The sequence below is a fragment of the Cricetulus griseus genome, chromosome 5 (genome assembly GCF_003668045.3).
Source record: "Cricetulus griseus strain 17A/GY chromosome 5, alternate assembly CriGri-PICRH-1.0, whole genome shotgun sequence".
Lineage (NCBI taxonomy): Eukaryota > Metazoa > Chordata > Mammalia > Rodentia > Cricetidae > Cricetulus > Cricetulus griseus.
In genome coordinates this window covers 87,203,410-87,213,347 of record NC_048598.1, presented here as the reverse complement: position 1 = coordinate 87,213,347, position 9,938 = coordinate 87,203,410, and positions in this window count along the sequence as shown.

Genomic DNA, 9,938 nt, shown 5'->3' with positions numbered 1-9,938 from the left:
TAGGGGCTGGGTTACCATGAGCTGTCCCCTCGTGTGTACCCCTGAGCCCAGCACCCAACATGCAGCAATGGCTTCCTGCTGGTCAATCAGTGAGGAAGAGAGACACATGAGGCATCCATATGGATGTGTGGGCAGAAGCTAATAGTTGGGAAGAAGGGAGCCTTGGTCTCAAGCTTGAAAGTTCAGCTAAGCGCTATGAAGGGGAACCCAGTTACATAGGCCAAGGGAGAAAGTCTTTATGAGGCAGAGCCTGGTGTATCACAGTTCTTTTACCCTCATTAAGATAGATAGATAGATAGATAGATAGATAGATAGATAGATAGATAGATAGATAGATAGATAAGAAATAAATAGCTGGCCCAGCAGTGGTGGCCCACACCTTTAGTCCCAGCACTTGGGAAGCAGAGGTAGGTGGATCTCTGTGAGTTCAAGACCAGCCTAGACTACAGAGTGAGTTCCAGGACAGGCTCAAAATCTACAGAGAAACCCTGTCTCGAAAAATAATTTTAAAAAATAACTGTAGCAAAGTAAAACGGTTTGCAGGAAGCTGGGTAAGGTGAGATACTTCCAAACTCTAAGAGGAAAGACACCAATTGCCAAGGAAGTCTAGCATCCCCTCACCCTAGCAACCAGCTCGGATACTGCGCGCCACTGCCGCGAGGTGGCAGCAAAAACCCGCCAATGTTCCCTATGCGCTCGGCTGTCTGCCTGGGACTTCTGTGTGAGCTTGTTCCGAAAGCCAAATACCAGAGAGCAGAGGGGCGTCCAGCCCCAGAAGGAGTACTGAGTGCCCTGGAGAAGTTTGTGGATGTTCCTTAAACACAAGAAAGACTAGTTTCTTCTGGTGTCCAGCTAATAAAGATTCAAATCTTATCTGGAAATTTCTTGAGAGTGTCATGGAGTCTGTGCCCCTCTGGGCTTGCCCTGCCCTCCCACCTCTGGACAGCCTATCCAGTCTCCTGTTTCCTTTTATTCCCTTTAGGTGTCAGGTCTTGATCTCTGCCTGCAACCGGACCTACCTCCACCCTTCCTGGTTGCCTCTTTCTGTTCCTATTACTGCTGGGCCCTAAGAATAATCCTGAAAGCTGAGCCTCCTCTCTAACTGCTCCTAAGATCTCACGCACGCGCGTACACACACACACACACACACACACACACACACACACACACACACACACACCGGTCTCTGCAGAATTACAAGGATTTAGCTCAAGAAGACACCAACTGAGTGTGGGGCCGGGAGACACTGAAGTGCAATGGGAATCACAGTTTAAAAGGCCCAGAAACTTGAGTTTGATTTCTGTTCACTCTTGCTCTCAAAACCGTCCATTATATCATAGCATGTTCTCCAAGCTGTGTGGTGGCTGTGAAAACCACTCCTCCTATGAAGGGCCACTGCCTTCTAAATAGCTATTCTGAAATTCTAGTGATGGCAAACCCAGAGACTGTGGGCTGGGCTGTCTATCCCCTGGAGCCAGCCAAGAGGCTGGGTGCACAGAAGTTGGCCAAACCTCAGACCCAGATTCCCCTGGGGTGCTGGGAGTCCAGTAACACCTGGGTTTCCTGACCTGCCCCTGGCCCCCCAGCCTTTGGCAGGGAACATGTTCCCAATTGCCTAGTGTACCAGGCTACTGTACACCTCAGCTACTCATCCACAACCCACCTCAGGGGGCCTGGTACTCAAGATTTCACTGTCCTCATCCTAGCACCCTCCCCTCCAGGAAGTTCCTTTACAGTGGAATAAAGCAGAAGGGTGGTTATGGGAATAGAATCAAATGAGGACTACAATACTCACAGAATTTGACTGGCCAACTTGGGAGGAGAAAGCTGAAGGTCTCCATATTTCTTGAAATTACAGAGAGTAGGGATCCAGGTCCGTTCAGTCATAGGTCTACAGCGACAAGCTCTGGTGATGACCTCTTGAGCTTTCTCTAGGGATGTATCAGCTGCCCATTGGGTATGGGGTCAAGACTACATAGCTTGCTGGAACCTTGTACCTCCTTTCGTATGTTTTCCTCTGACTCAACTGGCAGCTTCTCCACACCCCATGGGCAACACCCTAGACTCACCAGGAACCAGTCCTGCCACACTGCTCTTCCTGGAGCTCTCCCTCCACACCCTGGCCCTATCTGTCTGCCTAAAATCTCCTTTGCTGAATCCAATCCATTTATCTGGGTCAATGTTGTCTTTTCCTGTCTCCATTCCCAGACATCCTGTGTATGTTTGTTTTCAAATGGTGGCCTGAACAGTTCCTTCCAATTGACTGCAAGCAACTTGAAGGCAACCTGAATTGCACTTGACCCTCTCCTCTAGGTTCATACAGAACTTACATGATATTTTTGGACTAAGTTGGATGCCCAGCCTACATGCGGATGGACAAAAACCTTAGGCACATCTGTATGTGGCGTGTCTCCTGAGTGAAATGTGTATTCATCTTACCCACCCAACAAAGATGAGGGTCACATCTCTACTTCACACACTGTTGAGTCCAGCCCTCTGGGACATTCTGGTACCTCAAGTCGAGGTCTATCCTTTCTGGGATTGGAGCCAGTTCCATTGGTCCTAGGGCCTTGCAAGGAATGCCTGGCTAAGGGCTCTCGTCTGGTCCTATGTAGGTACTTAGTAGCCCAGTCTTTCGCAGGGCTATGTCACTGCAAGAGTCAAGTGCCTGGGGCAGGCCACTCCCTGAGCTACCCAGCTCCCTGCTTGGTCTTGAGCACCAATGGGGGATCTTGGAAATCTGTTTATTCAGGTACCAGGAACCCATGGTGAGAAAGGCCAGAGGTAGGACATTGAATGTGCAAGGGTAGCTGCATGACAGTGTCTAAGTCATTGTCCTTTCTGAGCTTCACTTCTCTTTAGCCTCTTTGGATCTCATACATGGGGAGAGAGGCAGTTATGACTATGATCTGCAATCAAGGTTTTCCATACCCTTGATCCTTCTCAGCTGGACCTGGCCAGCGTAAGAGCAGGTGAGGGCGGGCAGGGTGGCCACGGGACTCCAGGGCTACAGAGGTGGCATGCTGCCCTTCAATAGCCATTCTCACTCTTTAAAGAGCCTTGCTAAGAACTTCTGTTGAATAGTAGCTGCAAAATTATGATGGTAAATATTCATCTCAAAATCCAACAAACCGAAGTCTGCACGGGCCTGCAAAGGCTCCAGGCTGCCCTCGAGCACAGGCTGGACCATCACCTGGGACAGTCCAGGCTTCAGGGGGCAAGAGGAAAGATCCCATGATGCCTCAGGTTTCCCAGGAGAGAGGCCTGGAGCTGCTAGGACAGAGGACCACAGCGGCCCCAGCAGACTGAAAGAAGTAAGGCAGTCTGAGTCAGAAAGTGTGGGGGACAAAGGCGCAGCTAGCAAGAGGTCTGAGAAGGCCAGGAGGCGGGGCACTGGCTGAAAACACACCCGGGTCCTAGGGGACTCGCTGCCTCCCACACACCAGCCCTCACCTCCCAGCCTTTCTTGTAGATTCCTGGACCCCAAACAGTCCCTTCATATCCAGGGATCTGAAAAGCCTCGGGACACTCACCCTTGATCCCAATCTCCACTTGTTCTGGTAGACAGACACCGAGGCTTTATATAGAATTGCAAGAAAGGCAAGCCCTCAGCCAAGGACTCAGCTAACGGCCTGGTATGCTCCTCCGGTCCCCATAAAAGTTCATGCAACCACAGGGGTTGCTTGGCTGCTGCCGGGAGGCAGACACAGCCAACGGAGATACAAACACATGTTTACAGGAATGGTTTCTAATTCCTTTTTGCCACCACCTTTGGAAAAATCCTGACGGTCTGAATTAGCGTCCTTTGGGCTTAAGCTCCGCCCCCTTTTTCTTAAAGACAATGTTTATATCAATGGGAGGGAGGTACAGGCTTATTTGCAAAATGTGGAGAGCACAAACAAATGTGTTTCTGTTTGGTGCTGTTGGGTCACTCATCCCTGTGCAGAGAGTGGAATGCCACTCACTGCCCATTGTAGAAGACATCTGTCCACACACATTTATGCTCACTTGCAGGAGGGAGTGGATATGGGGAACTCAGCAGAGAGGCTGCTACCTAGGGCAGGAGGTGATAACACATGTTTTTTGGGGTGGGGCCTTCAGGACAGAGGAGGGTGTCTAAACTCCAACCATGCTCCAAGGCGAATAGGCACTTTAGGACTCCAGGCTGCCTGGCATCCATGCAGCAAGTTCCCAAGTAAAGCTGGCCATGAGTCAAGGGCTCCCTCAGGGGCCCTCAGGAATACTAACCTATTCCCTGCCACAGGGGCACATTTTCCCTAACCCGGCTGGCCTATCCCTTAGTCCAGTTGGCTTTTCTAGAGTTTTCTAAATTACTCTGTTCCTTTTCTTCTCTCCCTCTCCTAACTCCTCTTCCTTGTCTCCTCCTTTCTTTCTTTTCTTGGGGGGAGGGGAGGTGAGATGGTGTTACTCTGTAGCCAAGCTGGCCTTGAAGTTGTGGTACTCCTCCTGCCTCTGCCTAGATTACAGGCATGTGTCAACTCCCCTCTTTTTTGTTTTAGTTCACCTCTCTTCTCTCCTTCTTTTCACTCTGTGATGTCTATCCATTCTACTGTCCCTTCTGATCCTGAAGAACAACCTAGCTGAGCACTTGGTGGGGAGAGGAGTTTCAAAACGGAGAGTTGTATTCCACTTTCAATAGTAAGTATGTTCAGCGGATGGTGCTTATATCACATTGCCTGTCTCCTCTAAATCTCTAGCCAGCTACTGTGGGGTTTCTTTTGGTGGGCATCTCTGGAAGTGGATGAGGTTGAGAGATGCGGTCTCTTGGGTACCCACACAGGCTGTGAGGAGGAAAACAAGGGGCTGCAGGGTGTAGATACTGTCTTTGTGGTTGACTCTTCTGTCAGCAGGTGTCTGGAGGTTTCTGGAATGTCCTCTGGCTTCATGATCAAATGAATTGACCATTCTTCTGCAGCTTCTCCCGTGTATGAACTTTTGGTGAGCCCCAGCCTGCTACATAGAATAGACTTTGGCTCTACGGAGACTATGTGTTACCAATCTGTGGGTGCTAGTACCGTACACAAGTGTGTGATTCTATTGTGGTATAGGTCTGGAAAGCTCTGTGGGAGGAAGATTATAAGACTGGACGTGTTTGTGTGTGCAGCCATGCTGGTTTGGAGCATGTGTATCCTGGAGAGAATACCTGCAGGGAGGGGAGATGGTGAGGATGTTTGCATTTGTGTTCTGAGTACTGGTGTAGACTCTGTAAGGAGTAAAGCAGAAAGACTGGCTGTGTGTTGTGTAGGGAAGATCTACGGGTGTTGGGAAATTGTTCTGGTGTCAGGTGTGTGTGTGTGTGTGTGTGTGTGTGTGTGTGTGTGTGTGTGTGTGTAAGCTGTATCTATGAAGAAATGTCTGGGAGTAAGGTGTGCATACAACATGTGACTGGGGTGTATTTGTGTGTGCATGCATGTGCGTTTGTGTGTGTGTGTGTGTGTGTGTGTGTGACTGTGTGTGCTTGTGTATGCATGTGTATGTGCGTGCGAATGTGTGTGTGTGACTCTGTGTGTGTGTGTGTGTGTGTAGCCTCTGTCAGTTTAGCTGTGCCTGCCTCCTCCCACCGAGTCCTTCCTGACACTATGGAGCTCAATCAGTAGCTGCATGAATACACTCGAATGGAAAGTTGTGCTCAGCTGACCGGAGAAATTGGAGCTGGGCATGTACTGCTACCCTCCTTCCAGACTACCTCACCCCCTCCCTCTTAGGCCAGACAGCCATCCCAGCCAACTGGCTGGGACCAGGAAGGCTCAGTTTAGCTCAACTGGGCCCCCGGAAAGAGACCCGTCAGTGAAAGGTGAGGGGGCCCATGCTTGATGACTTCTAAGCTGGGAGACTTGGCCCCAGTGCTCAGGAAGGACTTTGAAAAGCCTCAGAGGTGGAAGCCAGTACTCCAGGTGACAGTCACATAAGACAGTACAGAAAGGTTGGGCAGCAAATGAAGACAAGGACAGGGAGAAGAGCCTGAGGCGCCCCCTGCTCTGGGGGAACTAGAGCATGCCCAATGTCCCACAGGCCTGTTACTAGGCTGTAGGTTTAGTGATCCTTGCAAGGCACCTAATTCAAAATGTGCCAGGCCGTTTGATTCCATTTTTAAAGAAGTACACCGATGTCTATGAGAAACTGGCAGTGGGCTGTTAGAAGTCAGGTCTGTGGTCTCTCTGACTGAGCCTCTCTGAATCCCAAACTACAGTGTGCTGAAGGAAATATAAGCAGGAGCCACTCCTCTGCCTCCACACTCCCTCCAGCTTGGCCTGCCTTCCCAACTCTGCACTGGAACCAGCTCCAGGGCCAAAGCTGGGACACTAGTCCCACCAACCCCAATCCCAGCCCTACCACCAGGCTCACATGCCACCATCCAGCCCCACTATTGATCAGCATCACGGCTTGGCACTGTGGCAGCTTCCAGGTCATTTCTTTTAAATCAGTTGTTCATCTCGCCAGGGATAATCAACTCCACTGACACTGGGCAGTTAAATTGGCAGAACTCAGAGGACAAGAAGAGGAGCTGAATAGGAGCTCTGGGATGGGGCTGGAAGGGAAGTGGGTGACGAGGTGAGCAAGCCAAAGGGAGTATGTTGGCCTGTCTTTCCTCTGGCGGGGGGGTCTAAGGGTGGGGTTTTCCATACAGATATTCACAGCTTCACAGTCCAATCTGCTGCTTGGGTTTCTGATGCAAATCCTAGATAGCCATTGTTTTTCTCTAAGGGATGCAGGGGAGAAGAAAATTGGCTGTTACTCCTCAAGCTGTGCACCCAAGATTAGTGGTTCTCAACCTTCCTGATAGTGTGACCCTCTGATACAGTTCCTCGTGTTATGATGACCCCCAACCATAGAATTAGTTCATTGCTACTTACTATAATTTTGTTACTGTTACGAAACGTAATATAAATGTCTGATGCTTGGCACTAGGGATAGCAGCCCACTGGTTGAGAACCATTGCCCTTAGAGCAAGCATCTAGGTATATAAATGCTTAGCACTGAGAAAGACCTCAGTCAAATGTTCTGGAACGGGAAGCGAGAAGTGCACAGCACACAGAGAAATGGTCTCAACCCTCTGATGCCAAGGGGAGCCAGACCTTTAGCTGCTCTGTGGCCCAGATAGAGGGGTCCTATGGTTAACAGATCCACAGAGGCCCTCACTCCCCTGGCCCAGGCACGGTTTGCTTTTCTCCCAGAAGGTTGGGGGTGAGCTGGCTTTTGTACAAAGATAGCATCAGCACTGCTCTTCCATCCAGCTATGCTCCAGCAGTCCTATGGGACCTTGACTGCTTTGGCCATAGTTCTGGGGGCTAGAAAGAGAATAGACAGGCACTGGGTAAAAGAGAGATGGGGGCAGAAATGGAACCCCTTTCCCTCTATCATCTACATAAAAGGGCAAAGGCCAAATCCCCTGCAATAACTAATGTATCGAGAGAAAAGGTGAATGGAAAAAGCAACCAACCCACTCTAGTCAATGAACATCTGTTGTGGGTTCCCATGCCTCCCCTCCCCCACATGCAGGCATGCATACACACACACACACACACACACACACACACACACACACACACACACACCACACTATTTCATAGAGGGACAAGAATATTCTTAGGGATGGGGACTGAGGCAGTCAAGTCAGGTTCCTGGGCTGACTAGAATGAGGGAACATAGATGTCCACAAAAGAACTGAAATGCACAAGATACATGTTCTCTGGACAGAGAAAGCCCCTGCTAACTACACCTTGTAGGCGTACCGGAGCCACTGTGTTATTCCTTGCAAGACAAGGAATTTGTAAACCACTCATTCCGTACACAAGAACTACACCTAAGTTATACAGCATGTATGAAAATCCACACGAGGCACATACCAATGAAGCATGCATGCGTTTATATCTAGCACACACACATACATCATTTTGTATGCACAACTTGATGAAATGGTGAGGACGGAGCTTTTAGAAGGGCAACACACATATGCCACTCACACCAAGCACACAGGAGACCTGTAGGTAAAGTCAGAACGTGCAAAGAACCCAGCATTGGTATTTGTGGAAGACCTATGTAGAAACATAGGAGTGATTGACAGGGGCCACAGGCTGGTGACATGGGGCACAGGCCCTCCAAAGTGAAGGCAGCTTGCTGGTGGAGTCCAGTGACCGTTTTCTTCAGTGGAGGAAGTGGCAATGAGTTGACCCAAACTTGCTTTTTCTGCTGGCCATGATGACAGAAAGAAGGGTAACTCTCAAGTTTTTCTCTTTGTCCTCACACAAAAAGCCCCCTGCTCCTGATGTCACTGGGTCTAGTCTGTTTCTGAAGTCACTCCAGAGCAGCGATAGCCTTTTCCTTCCACCCCTCAGCTGTGCTTCGTTGGCCGCTCTGGGTCGGTCCACATTGTCTATACAGAGGCAGCCATTTCTTTTGGGTTGAAAGGCCCAAGTTCTGGGTCAAGTACGTGAGGAGAAGGCGACAGAATGGAGGTCCAAGCCTGGTGGGTTTTAGATCGCCTCTTCCCAATCTCCTGGCGATGTCAGAAATATGTCTGCACTGGACTGTTTCTATGGGCAGTGGGCACACACACAGATTCTGACATCCTGTGCCAGGCCGGCTGGGGAGTGGGCTGGATGTCCTGATTCTAAGAAGGGACCCCCCAAGAAACCCTCCGCCCCATGGAAGCGCATGCGCTGTTGTGCACCTAGGGCACCTCCAGGCCAGTCAGACCCTCTGCCCATGCCGGCCCACGTAAACCCCCCTGGTGCTACGGGGAGTAGAGACAAAAGGAAATCGGAAGTCAAAATTAGTTTGGAAGCAGGCGCGAAATTCCAGGCTCTTTTCTCCCTAATCCTCCTAGCTTGGAAATTGACCTTTCAAGTGAAGGCAAGTTTTCTGAAATTACCTCTTTGGCCGCCCTGGCCCAGGGCCGCAGAACCGCTTCCTGCCAGCCAGCCATCCTTGGGAGCTGTGTAGTCCCAGCCAACCCGGGAAGCTTGGGGCCAGCAGTGGAACGTGGTTAGTAAGGGGTGTTGTTGTTGTTGTTTTGTTTCGGGTTTTCATTTAACTTGCAACCCAACCAAAATCCCTTAGAAGCTGAAGGGACTCCGGGTGATCCCAAAGACAAGGGGAAAAAATTTTCAAACAGATAGATCCAGACTCTTAAGGCAAGTGACCCTGTCAGACAAGGGTGTTGATGAAGGTGGGAGGGGAAGCACCCTGGTTTTAGGCCCTGAAGTCAGAAAACTACCCCCTTCTACCCTCCCCCTATCTTTCCCACCCCGGCCACGGTTAACTATTTTATACCTCCTCAAAAGAGAGAGAGAGAGAGAGAGAGAGAGAGAGAGAGAGAGAGAGAGAGAGAGAGAGAGAAAGTCAACGAAGACAAAATTTCAGCTATGTTCAGTATGGATGTTTGGGTGAGGGAACTTTGTGTGTTTCTTTAAAAAGCAAAGCAACAACCAGAAAGCATCAACAAGACATCCCAAGGACCCTCTAGGGCCGCAGGACGCTGCAATCCCAGGGCAAAGTGCTTCGGGAAGGGTTCAGGCCTGACACCTTGGAAGAAACTTGTAACCCTTTCCCTCCGACCCTCTCCGCCTTTCTCTCAGGGTGCTGCTTAGGCTCGCTTCCCAAGCAAGTGTTTGTTCACAGTTTTCCACTCAACTTCCAGAAAAATCTAGGACCCAACTTTGACATCCTTCCCCCAGGCTCTGGCGGCTGCAGAGCTAAAGAGAGCAAGCGCGAGGCTGGGCCGCTGCACCCGGGAACTGTCGGCCTGGGCGTACACAAACACCAGTCTTTGGGAGTGATAAGAAAATGGAGAATACTGTATTTGCTTTAGAAAGTTTTTACATATAGATAAACACGCAGTTAAGATAACAGTAAAAGCGCCCTACGGGAGTGAATGAGGCCTTCGAAGCGGCTAGGAAAAACTTGAATAGCTTTTG